General features: G+C 54.4%; 1 protein-coding gene across 2 annotated transcripts in view; it reads right to left on the minus strand.

Annotated features, from left to right (window-relative positions):
- CASZ1 (castor zinc finger 1) overlaps positions 1 to 25,892 on the minus strand; it is a 143,974-nt gene that overhangs the window by 110,574 nt on the left and 7,508 nt on the right. The window contains exon 2 of one of the 2 annotated variants that reach the window (XM_059375427.1): positions 556 to 705. The exons of the other annotated variant lie outside the window; for it this stretch is intronic. The gene's annotated coding sequence lies outside the window, so the exon portion shown is untranslated. The remainder of the gene's footprint in view (positions 1 to 555; positions 706 to 25,892) is intronic. 2 annotated transcript variants of the gene reach the window in all.

Consider the following 25,892-nt stretch of genomic DNA (forward strand, 5'->3'; position numbering starts at 1 on the left):
CTCTCAGGAAGGTCCTGCCTGGGCTGGAGGACCACCCATAAGAACTCCCACAAGTCATACCTGAGCTCAGAGCGGCTCTGTGGCCTTTGGACACGCAGACGGACCAGACCTATGGCTCCCAGAGAGGATGCACAGAAATGACCCAACACTTAGCTCCAGGAGTGCTGTCTGTTAGGGCACAGGCCTCGCCTACAGCACCCGCGTGCTGCTGGCACCATTCAATGTCATACACAGGTAATGCTGGGAGGATTTTAAAGGCCAGTTATTCTAATACCCTTATTTTACCCACGGCCAAACCAGACCTGGAGGGGAGAAAGCAGAGACTCAATGTCAAAGCCAGGGCCAATACGTCTGGTCCTGTTCCTAGGCCAGGGCTCTGTCCTCAATCCTACATCTTCTTATTTGCACCGAGGGTGCCTGAGCTGCCGCCATCCAGGTCAGAACCCTCTGAGAAGGGCCTCCTTGTGCCCTCTCCTAAGAAGGAACCCCCAAACTGGCCAAGCACAGCCCCCGCCCCCATTTCCCAGCCATATCCTGGGCATTAGGAGCAGCTACCTTTGCATCCCAAGAGGCCGGTGTCCGAAGTCCACTCCAATGCTGGGGTTACAGGATCCCCTTCTATGGGAGGGGGTTGACAACCGTGGCGGCTGAAAGGGCAGGTGAGATGGAAGGAGTCTTTGCCTTCAGTCAATGAGTTCTGTTTGCCTACCAGAATGAAGAGGGAGAACAGATTATTAGGCTACAGTGGAGACCCACAAAACTACTCCAGAGAAGAGGGCAACAGACGGCGTGATGCCGACATCTCACACTGTAACCTGTCAGCAGTTGCTGGTAACAGAGCCTCGGATTCTGCCTGCCAGTGGGCAGACCACATCACCGTGTTACGTCCGGTGATGGACCCGACGACCAGGCCCCCTTTGCACAATCACTAGCCAATCGCTAAGCAGCTGTGCCACCAAACAAAAGAATCAGACAGGTGGGAACCATGATAGGCCGATCAGATGCCACCCCGGCTAGTAACAGAGGGATCGCACCCAAGGCGCCGCGCCCCAGGGGGAAGGTCAGCCTGACAATGGATCACACAGACCCTGGAAGCCGGATCAGAGTCACACAACTGCACGAAGCCTTGGGCTCCCCAGCCTCTGCTCCCTCCAGACTTTCCCCAGACCAGCTCCCAGCTGCTCTCATGACCCTCCAGTGGCCGTGTGGGAGTCTCTAAAAACGGAATCGACAGGTGTCTCTGCAACGACCCCGGATGGTCAGTTTGGTTTCTTCTGTCACCCCCCGGTCCCCAACTCCCCGCCATCCGTGCTGGCCCCGTGCCATCTCATCCCCACTGAACAGAACAGAGGACGCAGGCACATACCGAGAGGGGCTGCGGAGATTCGTGTCATAGGTGGCGGGCCAAAAAAATGTGGCCAAAGAAAGTTGGTGCCCTGCTACCGGCAACCTTTGTGTCAATTTAAGCAAATATTGTGGTGTTTCCATGGTGATTCCTGTTTTGAATATCCACTACACTCACTTTTTAAAGGGCTTTTCCTGTTTGCGTTTCAACTTCAAATCTGTAAATATTTTCAGCCTTTTTAGAAAAATCGGCCAGTGTGCGTTCAAACACAAGCACAGCACCTGACCTCGGTGCACAAGCTTCCAGACCCAGAGGTCCGGCCGCATGGATGGGAGTGGGGTGTGGAATCCCCAAGGGGGCTCTCTATCTGCTCCCACACCCACCCCCTTGCACATGGGGTTGGCATCAGGGAGGGTGGTGGCTGAAATTCTGGTCCCTTCCTTCCCCCCCTTGGTTGGGGGATGGCAGCATCCAGGGTGCCTATGTGTTCCCAGAGTGTGTGAGTGGGCTCAGCCTGACTTGACGGTGTTGTGTGGTGTGGGCAGCGACCCAGTAGGTTCTCCAACATGACCCAGCCCTCAGATCCCAGAGCCTCCCTGGAGGGCAGGAACCCCTCCTCTCCTATCTCCCAAGGTTGGGCCCGGAGTGGAAGGGCTGGTTGGGCTGTGAAGGTGAGAGGTCTCAGCAGCAGCTCCCCCCTGCCTCTGCTCTGGGGCACTGCCACCGTGATGGGCCAGTGACAGTGGCCCCGGGGCTTGAATCAGCCTGGCTCCCACCCCACCCTTCGGCACCACACAGGGTTAACAGCGGGTTTCCTGGTTTCCATGGATTCCCGCCAGGCCCCTAATGTGAGTTTCGTGTGATTTGGGGGAAGTGGATTTCCTTTGTTTTCCAGTTTGGGAATATTTTTTTCTTTAAAAAAGAGGAAAAAACACTTTAATGGGAACTTCAGGGCCACTGGGAGACTTACTCTTCTGGGCTCTGACATTCCCCTGCCTGTTGGTCCAGAATCCTCCAGAGCTCTGGGCAGCCCACCCACCAACCAAATATCTCCAAGCCAGAGAGAAAGGGGTGCCTCAGACCACCTCCAGCTCCCTGCCCCCAGAACATTCTTGGGCTGTGTGTGTGTGCGGGGGGGGGGGGTGCTCCAGCACCATTCCAATATGCCATCAGAATGGCCCCTGCCTCTCCTGAAAGCCAACATCTTATACAGGTGGCCCACACTCTCCCCTTGCAAACATACACATTTCCCAAGGAAAAGGTCAAGAAAAGTACTCCCAGCTCCCTGACTCCTGGCAAGGAGCTTTCTAGATAGACCAGAGCCTGGGGGCACCTGGGTGGTTCAATGGGTTAAGCCTCTGCCTTTGGTTCAGGTCATGGTCCCAGGATCCTTGGATTGAGCCCCATATCAGGCTCTCTGCTCAGCAGGGAGCCTGCTTCCTCCTCTCTCTCTCTCCCTGCCTCTCTGCCTACTTGTGATCTCTCTCTCTCTCTCTCTCTCTGACAAACCAACAAATAAAAAATAATTAAAAAAAAGAAAGACCAGAGACTGATCACACACAAATGGGAGCAATACTAGGCTCTCATGCCCTGGCTTAGAAGGGGATTCTAGTTACAGGAGAAGAGGGGTTTCTAGACCCTGGAGGGGCCCTTGTCTGGCCTCTTCCAGCTGAGGTAGGGGCCTACCCAGGGCAGAGGGAGCTTCTCACCTTAGCAGCAAGAACAACTGAAGAAAGGGTGTGGCCAGGGCTCGTCCTCCCCCTCCTCCTCAGTCTTCCCCATTCCTGCCATCCTCCAGCCCTGCCAGGGTGCGGCCTTGCTCAGGGACTGTCCCCGAGCAAGTGGCCTGACCTATTTACCAAACCAGGGCACAGGCCTCGGGGCCTGCCATGGACGGGGCCCTCCCACGGCACAGGCCCCCGGGGCCATGGTGGCAGCAGGAATCTCGGTCAGTAGGTAGAGAGCCCAGAGGACAGAGCTCTCTGGCCAGCGGCTCTGGGGTGAAGGGGTGAGAAGCCATGTGCAGGTACAGAAATAACACTGGGCCGAGAATCAGAAGACATGGGTCTGAATCCCAGTCAGGCCACTATAGACCTCTGCAGGGCCCCATTTCTTCACACCTTCTTCCCTCCTACATAGCGGCTGTGGTAGGGCATCCCCAAGAGAGGGGCAAGGTGCTAAGAGCGCTCCAGAAACTTCTCCACTCCCACCACCTTCTCCTTCCACACTTCTTCAAGGTAACCTTCCAGAATCCGCTCCAAGCGGCCCATATACTTCTCTGCTCTGTTCCTCACGCATCCTTCACTGTGGCATTTAAATCTGTACGGGACTAAAGCACTTTGTTCACGAGTCTGTCCCCACCACTGGGTTTTTAACTCCTCAAGGGCAGAGACCAGGTCCTAATTATCTTTGTGGCCCCAGCATTTAAGCACAACAGCTGGTCCATGGTCGGCAGCATAGGTGTTCGCGGAACTGAACTCATGTCCCTGATCTCACGTCACAATCAGATGGGCCCGGCGCAGCTTCCTCCCTCTCTAATGACAGAACACTCCTCCGGCCGTTTTTCCTGCTCCGCTCCCTCTGGTTCCCCTAAGCCCCCACCCGCATCCAGATCTTCTCGTTCCTCCATTAGCACTGCGAACGAACAACTCCCAGGTTCAAGGGGAGTGCTTGCCGACCTGATCCTCCTCCGGCTGATGCCAGTGAGAACGGATTGAGCAGCTACTATGTGACGGAGAGCATGCCAGGAGTGCAGGGCACACCAGCTGAGTGGTTTTCACCCTCTGCCAACAGGCCCACATGATGCCTTCTATTCGCCAAGCCCCGTGCTAAGTGTTGTACACGTGTGATCTTGCCAAATCTTTACAACGCGAGGTAGGAAGGATTAGGGTCCCCGTGGATTGATTAGGGAACGGAGGCACACAGATATGAAGTGACTTGCCAAAGGTCACACAGCTCGGGCCTGGACTCGGGGCTGACAGGCTCCCAGGCCCAACTCACATGAAAGTTCTCCTCTGTCCCCACCCCTGGTCTCAGCAGCGACCCATACTTAAGGCTTTTTCTGCTCCTGGATCTCAGTCCTCCTGCCCCCAGACAGTTCTCCCTCAAACCCCCTAAAGCCAGCAGGAAGCACCCAGAGGTCACAGCCAGAGGGAAGACAAAGGTCATGCTTACGTGCTTCCTTCTGGCTGGGCTGTGAATGGGGGCAGGTGAGGCCTATGGGGAGGTGCCAGCGGAGCAGGAGAAACACCTGAACCTACTTGGTAAATGGGTCCCAGCCAAGGGCATGGCCTCCTGGAGGGGAAAGGGGCTGAGCCGCCCACTGCTGTCATTTGGTGAGATGGGGACAGGAAGGCTACCCAGAAGGCCGCTCTGAGTCAGAAGGTTCTGTTCTTCTCTCCAAAGCAGCACGGGGTGGGGCTGGGGGGGGCAACCTAAGGGGCTTCACCGTGGGGAATGAGCGGTGGGGGGGGAGGGGCACAGAGATTTCTGCTGCCTCCTCCACATAGGGGCCTCCTATTACCAGGCCCCTCTGCCACAGAGATGTGGGACTGAGAAGCAGGGACACAGGAACTTCTGATTATCATCTGGGTGAATGCATATGGGGAGGGTACCCAGCATCTCCCGAAAGGAGAGAAGACAACAGGAGGTGACAGGGAAAGATCTACACCCGAGAGGATAAAGGGTGGAAAGATCAGGCCAGGTTGGGGGCAGGACAGAGCCTTAATGAGCAGATTTCACAAACCACCCGGAGTGAAAACAAAAACACAGACATGTACATTGCCCAACTTCAGGCTGTATGGAAAAGGGGAAAAAAAAAAACAATAAAAAAATCCACATCTTAATACAAAAATCCTACATGATGTGTTGTGGCACGAAAGTGTTTTTCACTGCATTTTTCATCTGTGATCTCACACAGCCTACGACGGGTCCGCCCAAAGCAGAAGGTATTTGATGGTACACAAACAGAGCAAACACATACACAATTAACCAAAACAAGGGCAGCAAATATTCAAATTGGTCTGAGTTGGCATCTCAGGACTTCAGGTGGCCACCAGAGATGGCTACGTTGGCTCTGCGGACGGGCCCCTCGATTTCTAAGGGAGAAATAAGAAGGGACAAGCGCGCAGCTCAAATGGAAGGAAACTCAGGAGTTCTGAATTCTCAGAACCCCGCAAGCGGAACTCCTGGCCAGCTGCTTATGTGACACTTAAGGTGCTGTCCTGCTGCCGACCGGGGGAGAGGGAGGGGACCCACGCCCCGGACGCCCCTCCTGCCTCGCTCACCCCAGTTACTATCCGTCTCCTTTTTGTTCCGCCCCTCCCCCCTTTTAATTGTTGGATGAGTTTACAGAGCTGTGTGCCAAAGACAATCAACTCTAGGGAACAGAGTTCTACAAAAAGGGCGTGTCGCCAGAGGGAGCCGGATATCCATGGAAACCACCACCTTTTCAGGGCAGCCTAGGTGAAGCCAGGATGAGGGGGATGGTGCAGCGGTAGGGAGAGGACACTCCACGCAGAACAGGGCCCCAGAAAATGCTGGGCTTCCCGATGATCCGAAGGAGCCCCATGAAGTGTGGAGGGTCAGGAGGAAGGGCTGGTCAGAGACCACCATGATGGCAGGGCTCTTGAAGCTCGTGTCAGCGCACACGTGCAGGCACACGCATCTGGGCCACCCCTGCCAGATCCTGGGGACAACACGACACGGGAGTTTAGTGTACAAGCCCCAGAGCCAGGCCGTCAGTCAGGAATCCAGGCTCTGCCATTTACAATTTGGGTGACCTGGGGCAACTGACTTTAACCTCTCTGTGCCTCAGTCTCCCCATCTGTAAAATGGAATCATAAATCAAAAAAGCTAAATGAAGGCGGGGATAAAGGGTCTCCAGACTGCTGCAGTGCAGGAAAATAACAGTTGATGTTTATTAAGCAGTATGTACTAAGGATTTTAGCCCATTTATACGTATCATCCCAGGAACCCAATGAGGTGGGTTATCATCTCGACTGGAGAGCTGAGGAGCTAAGACTCAGGGAGGCATGTGACCCACCCAAGGTCACACACTCAGAAGCAGATTGAACCCAGGCCTGCCGGCCACCTTTGCACCATACTGCTTGACAAGGAGAGGCAGGGGGAAGTTGGGGAAGGAGCGAGGGAGGGATGGGCTCCAGGTGGTTCTCTTTCCAGACTGGATCCCTGGGTGCATAGCAGTGGGACCCAGACCTGTTTCTCTCAAGCTTCCAAAGGGAAGACAGAAATCTTCCAAGCCAGGGACTGCAGACGGAAGGAACAAGCAGCAGGGAAAAGCTGAGGTGGTCACGTTCTTCCGGAGTTCCTATCCCAGTCCTGACTAAAGGAGGCCCTCTGGATTGCCCCAGTGCCCACGCGGGCACGTCTAGAAGCAAGACCTCCCTGGAGGGAACACAGCAGCACCTTCCAGCCACAGAGGCCCAAAGCCTGGGAAAGGCCTTTCTTCTGGGTCGGAGCCCTGCAAACAGCCCAACTGTCTGCCTTCCCAGAAGCTAGCCAGATCCCTGCAAGGGATGGGGCACAGGCAAGGGAAGCAAAGGGGAGCACGGGCTTCCCCGATGGCAGGTGTAGGCTGGAATCACAGGCTGCCGGCCTGAGCGGTCTGGTCCTTTCTCTGCTCCGGAGACGGACGTCACGCAGGCTTGGTGGCTCAGCCCTTTCTGCCATCGACCACCCAAACTCATTCAGATATTTCCTCTCTCACTTGCTTTTTAAAAAAAATTTAATGTTCTCTATAATTCATCCGTCCCAGAAGATAATCGATAGAGCCCGTAATGAAAATCTGAGCCATATTTTATGATCCGCTGCGAGCAGAAAGGGCCACATCAGCAGGTCCGGTTTGGACTCTGCCTATCTGTCTTGCCCACCGCTCCGGGGATCACACTTTCCGAGCCGGTCCTGCCCACCCGCAGCCCCCATCCGGAGCGCCGCCCTCAGCCACGTGCCCGGGGCGTGGACCACCCCGCTGGAGGAGAGGCTGGGGCCACGACCCCGGGACCCCCACACTCCCTCCAGCACCCCGCTGCAGGATGCCACCTGCCATCGCGAGGTCTTCCTGGAGCGCCCCCGGGCCGGGACCCCCAGCACCCCCACCCTGCCACCTCACCCCCCACCTTTAGTCCCAGCCCTTCCTGAAGCCTGAAGACCCTCACTAGGATCCGGAGGCCTGCGCTGGGGACCCCCAACCACAACATTCATTCCCACGGAGAAAGGTTGCCCGCTCCCTGGGGGCTCCCTGAGTGGGGGAGGGGTCTCGGCGTGGGGAGGCGGGCTTCGAGGTACACCTGGGATTCTCCACTCAGTGGAGGATGGGTCATTACTGCTCGTTATTACTACCTCGGACTCGTTCCTCCTCTCCCTGGTCTGGGAACTGAGAGGTGACGCTGTGGATGAGCCAGCCCGAGGGGCACACACTGGGGGTTCAGGGGAGGCAGCCTCCTCCTGCTCTGCCAGGACCAACTGGGGGCGAGCAGAGCCCCGCCCCTTGCCCTGGCACCACCACCGGGAGCCAATCAGCAGGCAAGGCTCTGCTCCTCCCAGAACCCCTTGCTGCCTAGCACCAATCAGAGAGCGCCACAGCGCCTGAGCCGGGCAACCCCAGCAGGCCCAATCAGAGCCCAGAGGATGCTCCAACACCCCAGGAACAAAGCCTCAAGCCAATGAGAAGGGCGGTTCCCACCTCACAAACTACTATGCAGCCATCAACACCCATTTACCCAAAGCCAGAAAACTCAGATGGCTCTGTTGTTTAGAATGCGGTCCAGTAGAACTTTCGGGGCTGTCCAGGATGGGCAGCCACTGGCCACGTGTGGCTGCGGAGTCCTTGAAGTCCGGCGGCTGCGACGGTGGCGCTTAATTTTTGTATTTGACTTAATTTAAACAGCGACACGTGGCTAGAGGCTACGGTATTGGGCCGCACGGGGTTAGACAGAGAATTTCACCGATGTCGGGAAAAAAAAAATTCTTAATAAAAAATTTAAAAGCCTATTATCCCAAAGCAGTGGAATAATCATTATTAACTACAATAACAGAAATCGTGAATGTTTACGGGCGCTGGGTGCCAGGCTCGGTGCTCAATATTTTATGCGGATCCTCACACTGAATCTGCCCACTTCCAAGCTGCAGATGACCACGATCCCCACTCTACAGGCGAGGACCCTGGGATTCAGCAAACTTGAGTAACCCACCCGAAGTCGCCCTGCCCGGGTGGTGGCAAAATTGGGTTTCAAACCCAGGTCTCTCTGTTCTCCTAGTTCATGTGATTAACGAGCACACTGCATATTTTAAAATTATTTTCTTTACACTTTCTTTGTATTTTTCCAATGAGCCATAAGCATGCGTTATATAATCAAGGAGAAAAATGTGTTTTTTAAGACCCTAAAAAGAGGCAAATCCTTCCTCCCCTGGTGGGGAGTGTAGAGAGAGATCTCTGGGACCCCTGACCAACTGGGCCTCCCACTTTCAGATGGAGAAAGAGAAGGAGGTGAGGTCAAGGGTCCCCTCCGTCCCTCATGCTCCCACTGCCCAGATGCCAACATTGAGGCGGCGGGGGTTGGGGGGTGCCCACAGACCACACTGGGGCCTAGGCTCCTCCAGCAGCCAGGCTGCCAGCCGGATCTGGGTTCCTCCCAGCCCCACCCCAGAGTCAGTTCCTAACAGGTTTCTCAGCAGGTTTGCAACCACCACCCCAGGTCTGCATCTTAAAGAAGGCAGCAGGCCACAGGGCTGTCTGCAAAAGACAGTGCCCACCATTCTTACTATGGACCACCTTTCCCACTGCGTTCTAGGAGAGCCAGGAACTCTGGGCTTGCGGCCCAAGCCTGGGGACACCCTGTCTTCCTTCTGTGAGCATGGAGAGGCTTGTTCTTCCCGGGGTGGGGCGGGGGCAGCCACTGCCTTCCTTTGCTCCCTCTTGGGACTGCATCTAGGCTCAGAACAAGGGGGACGATGAAAATCCTCTTGAAAGGTCTGTGATGAAAGAAGCAGCCTCAGCAAAGAAATGGAACCAGGGAAGAGTCCAAGTGATTTTTGGGTTTTTTCCATAGCACCAACTAGGGGGTGCGGGAGAGTGATAACCCCACTCGGTCTCATTTCCATTTCAGCTCCCCCCTCTCCCCCACCAATCCCAGATGGGAAGACCAGTTCTCCTTTTGGGCTAGGCAGGATAAATGTCCTTACTTAAAAGGGTTTTTTTGTTTTTTTTTTTTTTTTTATTATGGATTTTCGGTTCCCTGCTGTCTGCCGTTCTCGGTCATTTCCAATCTACCTTAAGATCCCCTTGGATTTATATATTTATTTTTTGGGTTGGTTTCAGGTGCTTCTAGTTTATCAAACAATCAGCCCTGTGAGGTACACTGGGTGTTTCCAGAAATTACATCACAAAAAATCATGCAATTAAAGTGTAAGGGAAAAAAAAACATAGCTGTTGCTTCACTTTGTATTTTAATTAGCGACTTATTGTAAACGTAGACTTTTAAAATGGAGGTGCCTAAGCAAAGCCAGTAAACAAGTTTTTCTAATGAATGAATTTCACCGCTTCCCTCCTCCTCCTCCTGACTGCCCAACTGTCATCTTCCAGAACTTCTTGGCCCTCTTTTTACCTATTCCACTTTTTAATCCTTGCCTAACACATTCTAGAAAAAGAATACTCCCAAATAAAATTAGGAGCCTAGCTTGTAAGATCACAGAAGAAGCCTGGCTGGTGAGCATCCTGGCTGAGGACCCAGTATGCCACACCCTCTGTCCTGTCCCCAGCCCTGCAAACCCCTCTCTGCCAGGCCCCAGAGATCCCTCTGCTCCTGTCGGTGCCCTGCACTCAGAAAGGGAGAGAGAAGCCCAGCGCAGGGCTGACTGCCCAGGCAACGGGGACAGGGTGGACCCCCGGAAAATCTGCAGCAGGATCCAGGGTAGACCACCTGGAGAGTGAGGGAAAACCAAGCCATCTCCCCACGCGCCCGCCCGGAGGAAGAAGGGGAGAGAAAGAAGAGGGAGCCTGCCGCTAGGGAAAGAGAAGCTGAAACTGGAAGGGTCTGTCTAGGTCACGTGGCAGCTCAGAGACAGGACACACCCATCAGTCCCAGGTACCCGGGAAGGGTAGATCCAGGCTGCCACCACCAGTGACGTTTCTGAAGGTTGCTGTAAAGTCCTGCCTCTCCCTTCCTAGAAAGTTCCCAGCCATGGGGGTGGCGGTGGATGGGGAGAGTAAATTAATCTGCGCCTTTAGCCTAGTTTCCAAAAGAGAAGGCTGAGCATGGGGACAGAGTTCGCAGGAATGGGAGACAAGCCCTGGATGTCCCAGAGAAGGGAAGATCCCCGGAAGCCGCCTCTGCCCCAGATCAGAAAGTGAACATCACCGGGTGATTGAATGTCCCTGTTCACTGGGGAGTCTCTGAGCCCTCCTGTTGCTCCTCCCCAAGGCCAGGCCAGCTTAACTAGGGCTGCCAGGAACACACAGCCTCCCTAGTCCTGCCTCTCCAAAACCAGCGTGGAGACACCATGGAGGAACAGGTTTGCCTTGCGGACTGTCTCCTAGGGCGAACCAGGCTACTTAGCATGGTGAGCAGAACTCCACGCTGGCCTTCTGTATTCTGAGTGGGAAGAATCCGAACGATGTCCTGTCCTCGGGAGAGGCTCTCGTTCACCTGCTCATTTCCACCGCAGACCGTCCTCAAGCTGGGGTACTCCTTGCTTTTGACCCTAAGCCTACTCTGGGGTTCCCTCCCCCAGATGACAGCAGGTGGCCTCAAGACAAAACTGGTGGGGAAAGGGGCAATCAAGAAGGCTCTGGAACACCTGGCAGCAGAATCCTGGCCTCCCCATTCACTAAGATTCCCCGAGAAAGGAAGGAGGAAAGGAAGGAAGAACCAGAGAGGAAGGGGCTGGCCCTCCATGTCATCGAGCACCGGTGGGAAGCCAGACCCAGCCTCGCGACAGATCCTGCTCAGTTCAGCTTCAATCGGAAAGGAAAGCTCCCATCAAACATGGGCTGGGCAGGGATGTGGGCACCGAGATTAGGAATTTGGAAAACCATCTGAGGAACCTGGCCCTGGGAAGACAGCAACAGGATTTAATACCTTATCCCTGCTGTCTGGTAAACACCCTGAACCATCCCCACACTCCGTTAGGCAGCCTCGGATCCTCAGGTGTGCCAGCGACGGGCAGGTAGAGACAGACGTGGGCAGAGACAGGAAGGGAGGGAGTGTGGGCCTGGGGGGAGGGGGGCGGGGGAGGAGCTGGCCTGGGAGGTAGGATGGGTGGCAGCCAAGCCAGACAGTCAATGAAACAGCTGACAGGTGCAGGGAAGGGGGGCAGGGAGAAGAGAAAGGTGAGCCGGGGGTTTGCAATACTTGGAGATGCCACCGTCACACCCCAGGGGGCTGAGTAGGATGACAGGAAGGGTCACGGGCTTGTGGGCCAAAGACCTAGAAGTTCTGGCCACCTTTTCACCCGATTAAAATGGCATCTGGGGAGACGCTGTGGACCAGGCCACAGGCTCCCCCAAACCAAACAGGACAAAGCAGCAGACAGGGAGCTAGCTTCTGGGGCTTACCAATGCCACCTATGAGAGCGACCCGCAGTGTCGTCTAGGGTCACTCTCTTTCTCCAACACACGTGCACAGACCTCGCGCTGAGAAGAAAGTCCGGTCCTTCTATTGCAGGCTGGAACTGACATGCGGAAGCCAGCGTGGAGAGGAAGCAGGGAGCAGAGGCAGCAGCCCTCGAGCCGCACGGAGGAGCCTCAACTCTCCAGGGCTGGCCTGGGGGCCGTTAAGAGCAGACGAACAGAAAAGAGGTGCCCAGGGTCCTGGCTGTTCCTTGGGGTGGTCGGGGGCGAACCACCTTGGCTAGGATCGTGGCACAAAGGTCGAGCCTGAGAGGGGCTCCGGGAGCCACTTCCACCGCTAGGCCCAAGCAGGCCACACCACTAATCTGCTTTTCCCATTTCTGTCTGCTCCTTGATGTAATTACAGTTTGGGGTTGAAATCCACCCAGAGTGTAACCCGCCCCCCCCCACCTGATGCACTCTCTAAATGCTTGGGTACACAGCAGCGCACCTCCCTGCTCCCTGAGAATCGGAGACTATTTCAAAAGTGCAAAGTCTGGGGCGCCTGGGTGGCTCAGTGGGTTAAGCCACTGCCTTCAGCTTCATGATCTCAGGGTCCTGGGATCGAGTCCCACATCGGGCTCTCTGCTCAGCAGGGAGCCCCCCCCCTCTCTCTCTCTGCCTGCCTCTCTGTCTACTTGTGATCTTTCTCTGTCAAATAAATAAATAAAATCTTTAAACAAAAGTGCAAAGTCGCACCTCTTTTCAGTGTCCTCATCTCTGGTTTCTTTCAGCAACCCTCTCAAAGCTGTCCTCACCCTGGCTGCTTCAGCCAGCTCAGGTCCTCCCCCTCTCTGTCCCCTCAGCCACCGGGGCCTCCTGGGCAGCACCCAACAGGGGAACAAAGAGGTTCCTGGCCTGTTACAGGGCTGGGTCTGGAGTCCCTTGTCTTTTGCAGGAACACCATGATCCCAAGAAATGCCACCTACAGACCCTGGATCCAAAAGGAAGCTGAGAGGCCCAGATGCAGAACTTTCCTGCCCTAAGCAAAACAGTGTGGGGTGCTGGCTTTGCTGCTGGAAGCCTGACCCGTGGTGATTTCCCGGCACCCCAGTCTGCTCCAAATATGACCCTGTAGGCCTGACTATAGCTGGTGCCCACCCTCCTCTGCTCCAGTGCCAAGTTCCCTGCAAACTCAGAGTGCTGACACCCAGAGCTCACACCGTCTGCAGTCAAAGGAATCTCCGATTGCCTTCTGCCACCATTCTCCTCCAGTTTCTCAGCTCTGGTCTTGCCAGTATCAACACTTTGAATCTTTGCATTAAACACACAGACACACACACACACACACACACACACACACACACACTACACTCCCAGATGAGAGACAGAGAACACACTGACAAAAAACCCATAGGACCTAGGGTTGGGGCTGGAAACCAGTGTCACCAGCTCAGTTTCCCCCACATCAGGCAGGCGGCCAGAGAACCCTGGGCAACACGTGTCACAGACCTCGCCAGACATCGGTACACTTGTTCGGGTCCCTACCCTTTGGAAGCTGGTCCCCCAGTGCATTGCTTCGGGCCACTGCTGCTGATAATTTCTCAGAGATAAACAAACCGGTTTGGATAAAACAAGAACCAACCTGAAGCCTTCACCCAAAACTCAAAATGAAACTCTCCGATCTCCTGTTTCCTTCTCTTCTCCACCTTCCTATGCCATCATCATGTTCCCTAAAACTCAGACAACTGGATTTTTTTTTTTTTTTTAATTCAGCTTTCTAGCCTTTCTGTTCATGAATATGACCATACCTGGGCGCAACCTGATGGGATGCTGGCTTTTACCGAAAAACGTTTTGCTTTCTTTCTCTTAAGTATGCACAGGTCAGAAGGAAGAACAGACAAGGGGAACATGCCTTGGAACATGGACTGGTGTCCTGCCTTGGTCCTTTTCCCCAAGCTCCTTTTAGCCTCAGGTCTTTCGCCCACACCCCATGACTCCCCTCAATTGTCAGCCACTTAGAGAAAAGGGTGGGGGGGAGCCTGGGTGGCTCAGTGGGTTAAAGCCTCTGCCTTCAGGTCATGATCCCAGGGTCCTGGGATCGAGCCCCGCATCGCATCGGGCTCTCTGCTCAGCAGGGAGCCTGCTTCCTCCTCTCTCTCTGCCTGCCTCTCTGCCTACTTGTGATCTCTGTCTGTCAAATAAATAAATACAATCTTAAAAAAAAAAGGACCAGACATCTGGTCTACCCCTCCTTTCTAGGCGCAGAGGAAAGAGTTGCTCAGTTCCTTCTGAGGAGTCACCTGGTTAATCGAGGCTCAATGTCAAGCAAGACAGGAAGGAGGCCAAAGGGCAGAGAGGAAAGACACAGCCCTGAGGTCTGTGGCCACGTGTGTCTCCCCACAGGCTCAGTGAGTGACATGCTTGCCTACCCCCAGAGTCGTTCATGCCTGACATGCCCTCACCCACCTCCCCATCCACCCAGTAAAACCTCTGTGCCCCTCCAGCCTCTCTGTGGAACGCGGTCTGCTTCCTGCTCTGAGGGAGTCTGGAACCTCTGCCAGGGCTCCCGCCTCCCAAGTCCCCATCAGTGGGGTCTGCTCGGTCCCTGTAGCTAATTTACACCCGTCAGGGTTTAAAATAGCAGAGGCATAAATGAAAAGTCCAATTTCTTCAAATTTGCATTGTAAAACCATCCTTCAACTTCCTTGAAATAAATTTTACTATTTTATTAGTGCAAACAAAATGGTAATAAAACACTAATACAGCGCCTTGTATCCAGGGGAAGAGCTAAAATTAACATAGCGCGAGCAGTGTTTGCTATTACATTCAATTACCTTTTTACTTGAGATTTACATTCTCATCCCCTTAATCTCCATAGTAGTGGCTTCAAAATCATTCCTCCCAGGCTCTGCCCTTCCGGAGCCCCCACAGCTGGAAGCCAGGCCTCCCGCCCAGATGGCGCTCACCCTGGGCATGGCGCCTACCCCCTTCACCACAGCTGCCTCTGGTCAGAGGGTACCACTTCTCTCCCCTGCTCGTATTTCCTCACGCCCCAGCCTCTCAGTGCTCAGCAAGTTCAAACCAAAGGGCTCGAACACAAGGCACATTCAGAGACGCGGTTATCAATAAGCAGGTGCATGGGGAATGGGCCGGGGCATTGCTTCACAAGTCGGCAGAGGCTCTTCTTGGCATAAGAAAGGGGCCAGGAGCTCGTGGAAGCCCTGAGGAGACTGGTGCCTCTCGTTTGACAGGTTGTGGGAGAGGGTTTGCTGCGTGGCATGGCTGGGGACTGGATTATGGCAGGAAGCTCAGCTGTCCTGATGTGGGACAGGACGGGAACCACTGGGGACAGCCTCTGACTCTGCATACAGACAGCAAAGCTGAGGGCTTGGGACGTGGCTGCTCACAGTGACAGAAGCAGGGGGCTTGCCCTCCAGTGCTCTTTCTTCCACAGAGACAGACCCTAAAATCAGACCGGTCACTCCAACCACAGCCACAAAGCGTCTGATGCTCCAAGAGGGTCCCTTTGTTTCCCAGAAGAGGTGAAAAAAGCAGAATTCCTTGTCTGGGACCAGCCAGCCTTGCCCCGAGTCACTGGTACAGATGACCATGTTTCCAAGTGGCCCCAAACACTGTCCTGGTTCCAGATCTGTCACTGACTAGCTGTGTGATTGTGGACAAGGTGCCTCTCCTCTCTGGGCCTCAGTCTCTCCATCTGTGAAAGAGGCACAATAGCATCTGTACTGCCTTTTTCGCAGGCATGATCACTGCGACTAGAAGATCAAGAAAGCCCATTAAAGCTGGAACCTCAACAGCAAATCCCAATATGGCCTAGACGAGGAGGGACTGGGGAGGCAGGGCCGGGGCCCCAGTAGGGCCTCAGACATAGACACCTGAGTTCCAGTCCAGGCTGCCACAGACCTCTGCGTCTTTGCCTCTAACCCAAAAGACTCCTTTCTCTTACTGGTCAAACCACTGCCAAGAACCTGGATTATGCCTATGGAATCCTTTGAACTACTCTTGAAGAAAGAATCACAAATCCGCCCAGGGTCCAGATCACCTGAGGGGTTCATTAGGAGAAATGGTTTGGGGCAGGCAGACAAGGTAATACAGGAAAAAAAATGATGTAAAGCAGCCCCCCTCCCCCATAAGCCTTGCTTAGCCCAGCCATTACAACTAGGGAAAAAAGTGGCCGGGGGAAACACATGCACATGCACACATAGTCACATACATAATCACACAACCACACGCAATATCACTCACACCCTATTAGACATGCACAATCACCCATGCCCCCCTCCCCATTCCCCATTCTACCCTCCCAAGGTCTTTCTTCCTGGATCTCAAGCTTAAAACCTCTTCCAATGGACACTGGGAGGATCATTCTGCTCCAAGCTGGTCCAAGCCAAACTCATCCTTATTCCCGATTCACATGGAATTCTGAGCCCCACTCGCACAAAGCTGCTTCAGGGACACCAGGAGGTAGGAATCTCCCTTAACACAACCAGCAGTGGGGGCAAAGGCTTTTAGCAGTTAGGCATGATTGGCCAGAAGAGCCAAGAGAAACACTGACGTTCACTAGAGCCCAACCTGGCTGTCCTTGCTCCAGCCCTTTCGGCTCAGGCCCCTCGGTTCCTGCCCTCATCATGTTCTGGCCCAGAGATGAGATTCATGCAATAGCTTTCTTACTTAACAAAGGGCAAAACCCACTGTAAGAAACAACCCCATGCACAATACACGAGGAGCTTTATTTGGTTCAAACTGGTCCTCTGCATTTTTTCCGCCTTATTTTTTTCTCCCCAGGGGGAAACAAAAGAAAGTTTGTTGGTGAGCCTCAAACGTTTCTTGGGCCTTGTCCGAGTTCTACCTTGTTTTTCTTCTCCTTTCTCTCTGCCCCTCAACCCCCACCCCGCCCTCCCTGCCTCCCCACCTTGAATAAATAAAGCACCCGAGGCCAGCACGGGCTGGGAAGGAAAGTACAAACTATCTTATAATTTTATAATTTTTTTTAACACACTGGCCTAGGGTTTTGGGCAAAGGACAAAAGCTATTGTTGAACAGCATAACACGAAGGTCTGAGTCACCGATACGCCTCGGCTTCTGGAGATCTCATAGGTTTCTGCCGCTGCCACAGCCGGTGAGCTCAGCACCCTGCGGGGGCCGTGGGAGCAGGCGCCCTCCCGCCTGGCGCTGCCCCGCCCCCTCCCCCTCCCCGGGCTCCCTCCTTGGGCCGCCACGTTGGCTTTGTTGGTTTTTAATCACAGGGGGGAATTTAAAGAAAATGTTGTGAAATAAAAAACAAATCACCGTGGTCCCACCGCTCACGCTGTAATTTTCATTTTGGAGGATTACCTTCCAAGCTTCGTCCGTATGCATTTGTGATTTTTATATAGTTTCTATAGTGGCGTATACTTGGCCTTCGGTGTTTGTTTGTTTTTTTTTTTTCACTCAGGTAATAAACATTTTCCCATGTTTCGAAATCATCTTTAACATTATTACCTGTAGAGGTGACACAGTATTTCTTCGGCCCTGTTGTTCTTGGGTTGACGCTAGGAAGCCAGAGGGGGAGAAGGGGGCCTGCAGGAGACCTTTCCATGAATGGAACCATTTAGCCACATACTGGTGGCCGCGGTGGGGGCTTTGTCCGAATGATCTGGATCACCCTGGCCTTGGAGTGTGAACCTGTTAGACAGGCAGAGGCTCCACCAAAACCCTCCCCATCCTGTACGGGGCCACGCATGCCTCTGCCCTCCTGCCCAGGGAGACGCTGGTTCCAGCAACGGCCTTCAACCTGATGCTGACCTTCACCCCCACGAGCCGTACTTCCTCTTTATAAAGCGCCCTGGCAGCAAAAGGCCCATGACAACACTCCGCTCTCCATTTTTATATCTGAATATCGCAAAGCACTTAGCAAAGACTTTCATTTTCTCATTACCCCAAGGAGAGGAGGTCATTCGGGAAAATGGTACAAATATTCCCATTTGTCAAAAGCAAGGAGGAAGTGAGTTAAAAGGAAAATTCTACCACTTAACTGCGCCCGATCAGCCCAGGAGGGAACGCAAGGGTCTTCTCTGCCTCTCCATTCACCCAGTTTGCTTTTTCCGATGCAACTTCAGGAACCTCGTTACGGAAAAGATGGCTCAGGGCCAAAGCCAGGTTTCCATTTTGCTAAGAATCAATCACTCCCCGGTGACCCCAGCTCAGGAGACCCTCTTACTTCTCAACTAAAACCATATTCTCTCATGATTATAATTATGTAAAATGTATATTATACAAGTATAGACAGTCACCAAAGAGGGGAAAAAGACACCAGAAGATACTAAATGCTAAAAGGAGGTGATATTACAATAGTCAAATTACGAGTGAATGTTTTCCCTTTTTTTATTCTCAAAAACTATTTAAAATATGGTGATATTCTCCAAGCACATGGAGAAAAACATAAAAAATCATCAGAATCAACATAAGCATCAGAATCGTATCAGCCTGCGTTCAAAGGCTGGCTCTCCTCTAGGCAGCTGGGTTATCTCAGGTGAACGACTTAGCCTCTCTGAGCCTTATTTCAGGACTGGTACAGCAGGGGTGGAGCCACCACCTGCCCTGTGTCCTTCAGTCCCGCAGAACGTCACGGTCCAGCATCTGACACCTGGTTGGCACTCAGAAAATGTCTATTCCTTCCCCTTTGAATAAACTGAAAAGGTAAAATCACCTCCGCTTGCTTGCTGCCCCTTGGGGACAAAAGCAAGAGGCTTCACCCGCATCCTCTCCACCTTCCTCCTACATCCTTCACCCCTTCTCCTGGCTCCCGGCACTCCCCCAGCAAGTCCCCAACACAGCCCTCAGGCTGCTGGTCCCAGTTCTCCTGGGACCCTCCTGGGACTCACCTGGAGGGCTTGCAGGGCAGGGGGTCTCGGGGACGACACGAGCCCTGCTCTGACCTCCTCCACCAGGTCAGGCCCAGGCGAGCCCCTCCAGGGAGTAAACTGGCCTCGTGGAAGGACTCACTCGGCAGACACACTGGGCGATCCCCAGGTTTGCGCCTTCCTGGCAGCCGCCGTCCAGGAACAGGTGCCAGGCTGCAAAGGCCACCTGCTCCTGGGGGAGGGCAAGGGCCATGCTCCCGACCGCAGAGGGGAGGCCAAGGTGAATCAAGATGGTGCCAGCGTCTGGGAGCCCACACCTCCCTGAGTCAGGCAGGCCAGGCCAGCCCAGGGGCTGCCACTTTGGGGGGGGGGGGGGTCTGTGAACTCAGCCCTGCGTGTGGCAAGCCTTCTCCCTGCTCCCCTCCAGTGCTCTGTACTGGGCCGACTCGTTCATATTCATGTTCACTCTGCTGGTTAGGCAAGTATGCTTCGGCAGAATTCTGGTGGCCATGGCCTCCGGGCTGGGGTGCCAAGGCTCCAGCCTGGCCCGGGGCGTCCTGGAAGCTGAATACAGCAACAGGCCTGAGTCCTCCACCTTCCCGCCTTCCTGATAACAGACGGGGAGGGAGGAGTCATCATAGTGATGGCCGCCCTCATGGCTACCCCTAGTTCAAGGCGCCAGGCCTCTCGCCAAGGGCCTCACCAGCATTATTTTATTTAATCCCAGCAGCAACCGAATGCTGGAGGCACTATGATCGCTCTCCTTTTACAAGGAAGGAAACTGAGCCTTGCAAGGGTTAGGGACGTGCCTAAAGTCACAGTACTAATAAAGAAGGAACTAGGAATTTTAATGTTGCACTCAATGATCCCACAGTGCCTCAGCAAGGGGGCCATTCTCCCGCACTCCACGGGACCTCTTCCAGAAAGGGACCTCCTGAGAGGCATCCGCAGCTCCTGGGGGACACAGGACCCACCCCGCAAATCAGGCTGTGATCCTGCCAAAATGAGTGCTTCTGCTTGCCTCTTGCCCCCGAGGAAGAAGAGGCACTGCACATCCCCACCGAGAGAGGAGGAGGGTCGAGTGAATGAGCTACCGCTTTAGAAACATACAGATCTTAAACCTGTAAGGTGGCTATGTCCGTCCCTGGCTCTCTTGGGCATGTGGAAGTGGGGAGGTCTAGGGACATGGGACCATCACAAGGGCCAAGTACAAGTAAATGTTTGTTGACCAACTTACTAGTGTGCGCGTGGCGGAGAGGGGAAATACGGTGGGGGCTGCGGGGGAAGAACAGGGCCACGGTACATCCAAACCATCGAAACTGTGTACCTTCTTTGCAGACCAGGTGTGACACCCGCTCAAGATGAGGCCCCTTTTCTTTTAAAATTCAAATAGGTCTGTCATGGAGGTTGGACGTGGGGACCCCCGGACAAGGCTCCCCCGTGGCCAGGATTGGGTCCCGTGGAAGCCTGTGGAGCCTAGCAGGGTGGGGGCCTGGTGGGCCACCCGGGGCAGACAGTCTCCAATCGTGCTGAGCACAGCACATCGCTTCATTCAGGAACCCAGAGTAAAACGTACAGCTGGGTCTCGAGTTGATTCAGCCTTTAACTCATTCGGGATCACTGGCGGAGCCACCGAGGCGACGGGGAGGGGGTGAGGCCATCCCTGGGGAAGTGGGCAGGTTGGGGCCGAACCCCTGCTGATAATGTGGATATGTACAAAAGGAAACAGTGATTTTTTTTTTTTCCCCAAAACCCTCTAAAAAACCTGACGAGCCTTGGGGGTTTAGGGAGGGACGAGTGAATTAGCGTTCGGTGGAGGGCAGGGGTGGGGGAGCTTGTTTTCTACCCACTGCCAAATTCTCATTTACTGTCAGCTCCAATCCATTCAGAACTCACTGACTCAATTGCCTTTTCACGGGGAAAGGAGCCTACACAATACAGGGGACTTTTCAGTTCCATATTAGCACACAGGGCACTGGGCAATGTCCAGGAATAAACACACACGTCCCTCCCAGAGGCCACGGCCCCCACCCTCAGCCCCAAACAATCCAACCAACCCCGCCTAGGCCACATCTGCTCTCCCCTATTTTAATACTTTGGGTGGTTGTTTTATTTATTTATTTTTAAATGTATTTTGGCCAGTAGAGAAGTGTGTGTGTGTGTGTGTACACACACACGCATGGGCACAATTTTCTGTGTGCTGGGAAAAGTAGGGGTCTCACAAGTAGAAAGGCTTACGAGAGTTAATTCTAGGGCAGTTGCAACTCTTCTTTTTGCCCAGAAAAAGAAGGGATGGGAGAGATGGAAAGAGATCCAACTTAGGCTCCCAGAAGGTAGGGATTTTGGCCGGGGCGGGCGGTGGGGGATCGGGGGGTGGAGGGGTGTATGGGGGGGTAGGCTCCATTTAACCTGATTCTGGAAAGTGTTGATTGTAGAGAAATTAGCATGTGGCCTGGGAATGTCCCTAAGAACTTGGCAGCTGCAAAAGCTCTCCAATAATCACATTAAAATAATATCAACAGTAATAATATAATTATTATAAAAACCGGGGTCCCCGTTTTCCAAGTGTTCACAATGAGCCCAGCGCTCTACTAAGTGCTCTCACCCATCGGCTCAGGCAATGACCCCAAAGACCCACCGAGCAGATGCGGTGTCCTGGTAGCCCGCGTCCACACAATCAGACAGTTACGACCCCCGCCCCAAGTCAAAAAGACAGCGAGCGAGAAAAGAATTTAAATCCCATTCTGCCGACCGTAGCCCCCACCATCTTGCCCTGTCCTGGGAGAGAGGAAACCTGTAGGGGATTCTAGAGAAGAGGAGGGCCCAGCACCACAAAGGTCTTGGCTGCAGGCTGGGAGCCCAACCCCTGCCTCCATCACTGTCCTCTGGGGGCTCCTGCATCCCTTTAGCCTAGGCCCACTGGAGGGAAGCTCACACCCCTCTCATACCCCCGTTGTCCAACAGAACTTGCCAGTGATGCTGGAAATGCTCCTTATCTGTGCGGCCCAACATAGTAGCCACGAGTGGCCGTGGAGTACTTGACATGGGGCTAGTTCACAGAAGAACTGAATTTTTCACTTCAGTTCGTTTCAATTGCCACGTGGGCTAGGGGCCGCCGGACTGGCCCGTCCAGATCCAGAATCCCCCCAGCTGCCCCTTTCGCTCCCAGCCAAGAGCGATGTGGGAAATAAACTTAAAAGCGTCAAAAGACAGAAGTGGGGCCCACTTGCAAGGTCCCTGCTCAGACACCAAGCCTCTCCTCCATCCTGGGAGAGCCCTCCAAAAATCACAGGTCTGCCTCCAACTTCTCTCTCTCCTTCCCTCGCTCGCTCGCATCTTTCTTTTTACTTTTCTTCTCTTTCTTCTTCTCTTCCCCTTCCTCTCCTTCCGTCCTTCCTTCTCTCCGTCCATTTCTTCTTCCTTCTTCCTTTCCTTTCTTCCTATCTTTCTTTACTCCCTCCCTTCTGTCCTTTCTTTCTTAGCAAAAAAAAAAAAAAAAAAAGCATCAGTTTAATTAGATAAATCCTCTGAGCACGTGGCCTGGAGTTCGTCATGGAAATTAACCTGCTCCCAGATCGCAGATAGTGAAACAAGAACCGGGGTGTTTTGGCATAGCACAGTGAAATGGGAGAGGCTGGTGGCGATTCACACACCTCATCTTCTGTAAGTGCCCCTCGCCCCTCCAGTGCCCCCTGCTTTGCAGCCCCCAGGTCCTTGGCTCCCTAGGTCACACTACCTCCAAGCCACCTCTGCTTCTTCTCCCGGCCCCTCCCTCCCCATCTCCTCAGGCCCCGGGCTGTTCCCCATGGCAGGACCACCCAAGGGCAGCGGGGGAAAGCCTGGGCTCCATCCCCACCATGCCTGTTTCCCTCCAGCTCTGCCCTCTGTCTGAGCACTGAGCTTAGCGTTCAGTGCGAGATAGTCCAGGGATCAGCTCGGGCTCAAAGCCCGCTGCTCCTCGAATTTTGACCCCGCAGTCCCCGCTGTGTGCTGCTCCCCGGGCTAAGTGAATTCCAGAAATAATGGAATTATTTCTCCAAGTCAAACCTCAGTGAATGGGGGCGATGACTACTGTCCTTTTCTCTTTTCCAACCCCATTTTACAGATGCAGGAACAAAGGATTAGAGAAATTAATCTGCCAAAGCAAGAGAAACATGGTTTGCATTGGGTCCAGCCTGACTCCAAAAGAAGGCTCTCTACCCCTCTGCTGTCCATGTCGTCTTCCATGTCATCTCTGCCACAGCAGCCCACACGCGCTGGCATCCAGGGCCCGCCAGCTCTTTGCATGAAACTCGCGGGCCCCCAGCACCTTATAGCCATTCCCAGGGGCTTCCTCCACCAGCCCCCTTGCCTCCCGTCCCCAAAAGCTCCTGTGATGAGCCTCCCTGTCTCCCCAGCTCCAGAAACATCTTTTCTGGCCACATGGAGGACAAGAAACCAATGACCCCTCTCCCATTTGGGGTGGGAAGCCAAAGGTGGGCACAATCTCGCTTCTCGACACCTTCTGACTCGTCGCCAAAACCACCAGGAGGCCTCAGGGTAGCCCCAAAAGAGAAAATGCAAACTCAGAATTTCTAACGAACACCATGGCACCCCACACCTTCGGGAGTCCCAGCCCCCAGATATAGAGAGTGGGTTCTCCCTTCTCTCTCGCCCACAGCACGCCCTGGTGGGCAGCAGGTGTGTCCACACTCCCTCCCATGCGAGTCTGAATCACACACAGGGGCCAGGCCAGTTCTGAATACTTCGCAAGTCTCAGCTCATCAGATCCTCACATCAACCCCACAAGGCTGGCAGTGTTATCCCCATTTTACAGATGAGAACACTGAGGCACAGGCTAGTTAAATAACTGATGTAAGGACATGACTTTGATCCCCAGGTAATTAGGTTCAGAATGCATGATCTATAAAGATACACAGCTCTTCAAGGGATTCCCTCATCCTGCCTGAAAAGCAGCTATCCACCCTGCCCCCCAACTCAGCCCCAAGCTCCCGAGGATGAGAACCAAAAAACACAACCTGATACAAACATGCAGCCCCAGCACCGCACACACCATGTCCAGGCCCCTGGCTTTCTGGAATCCCTGATACCCTACTACATAAAACGGATTCATCTGATGCTGGGGGCACCCTGCGCTTGACGGGACCGTGATCAATTCTCCATCACATTTCACGGTTTCAGCGAATGTTCACAGCTACGAGGCCAGCTGACCGGCAGAGCGACCCTGTCAGGGAAATGGGGTCGGAGGCCATTTGATAAGAGAGGAAACCGAGGCCCAGAGAGGTCAAATGACTCGCCCAAGACCACACAGTGATTTACTGCAGAGCCAGACTGGGAATGCGGTCCCCTGACCCCTACAACTAGGCCTCAGTAGGGCTCCGGACCACCCAGGTCCCACCCCGTCCCCTCATGCCAGACCAGGGATGCTGGGCTCGGCCCATGGTCCCCCGAGGGATCAGATTTCCCTGAAATTCCCAAAGGAGCCTCTGGGACTAGTGGGCCCGGAAATGGCCCTCACATAGCGAGTGAGCTGCACAGCTGAGCTCCCCAGGGCTGAGGGGGGCAGGCGGAGCTGGAGACGCTGGAGCGGCCCCCGTGGGTACTCTGCCAGCAATTAGTGCCGGGGAAGGGTGCCAGCCTGGCAGAGCTGATTCCCCCACCCCGCCTTCCCATCACACACATACACACACACATACGCACGCTCACACATGCACACGCACACACGCGCTTACCCACCCCGAGACCAGCAGAGAAGCCGTGCGCCTTCCTTTCGGTAAATCTCGTCAGCGAGCACACGCAGGGCATGCAATTTGGTCATTACTGCTTTTAAACAACAGAAAAGCAGAATCCACCCGCCATTAACCCGTCCTGCTCTCCCTCCGGGTTTCACACCAGCTCAGTCACCAGCCTTCATCTCCAACTCCCACGCACCCCCTTTTGCATGCTCCCCAGAAGTTGCTTTCCAAACGAAATACAGAGTTAAAACACACACTCTCACACACACACACGCGTGCGCACACACATACACACAACCTGCCTACTGTAAGTCAAACCTGAATTTTATCTCTTGCCTGCTCTGTCCCCAGAGAAAATCATCCAAGGTTTGGACATGACCTTGGCTAAGACCCTTCCTCAGATAACCCTAGAAATCCTATAGTATGCCTGCCAGATGAGGGGGGAGGCTGCCTTTGTCCCGGAGAGGGGAATCTACCTGAGCAGGTGTGGGTTCTTCAGGCGGGACTCTGAGTGCTGGCCCCAGTCCACTTGCAGGAGACCCTGGATCACAGTTGACGTGGCTCTACTCCCCCAGTATGGAGGTAGGCAGGGGTGTGAATGGGCTCCTCACTTCCTTACCACACCCCCCAAAAACAGTCCTGGAGAATTGGAAAGAAGCCCACCAGAGCCAGGGACCCTAGAGGGTCCTTAGCTGGGTTTATAAGACCTGTGAAACCCCTCAAACAATAAGCAGTATTTATGCTTAGGAGATCTTGTTTTATGAAGAGGATTCTCAGAGGGGGCACATGAACTCAAAAGAGGAAGAAGCAGAGACACCCTCCCAGACCACTAGCACGGTGGGCTCAGCAGTGTTGCATGCCCCCACTGTCCCTCTCCAGTGGCCCTGACCAGCTGCCTCTCTGGCCCCCGGGGGCTTCCTCCTCGCCTGGCCGGGAAGCCGGTCATCAGGAGCGCTGGCCCCGGGAGCTGTGCCAAGCCCCTGTGCCAAGGCCCACTCACCCTCCTGCCAGTGTGCCAGGACAGCCGCAGGCCTGACAGAGGACAGGCATGGCAGAGCCCACCAGCGGGGAGGAGAGAGGAAGCCAGTGGCTGTCTTGGAAAACCTCGAAGATCCTCTAAGCCACCTAGTGTCCAGATCTGAGCTCTGGCCGCGGCTCTGTCCCTCCCGCTTAACAGGGCGGACAATGCAGGGGAGCCCAAGGGAGCAGGACAAGCCACCCTGCCTCCTCTTCCAGGGACCTGAGGCCAGGGCGCCAGGGGCTGAGCCTGCGGGGGAGACAGGGCCCGGGAAAGAGGAACGGCCCGTGCCCCTGCTCCCCACCCCAACCCAAGGCAGGGCAGACCCAGTGCCGATGATAGCCTCAGCCCTGCTCCTCGCCTC

Source organism: Mustela nigripes, chromosome 14 (assembly GCF_022355385.1).
Source record: "Mustela nigripes isolate SB6536 chromosome 14, MUSNIG.SB6536, whole genome shotgun sequence".
NCBI classification, from domain to species: Eukaryota; Metazoa; Chordata; class Mammalia; order Carnivora; family Mustelidae; genus Mustela; species Mustela nigripes.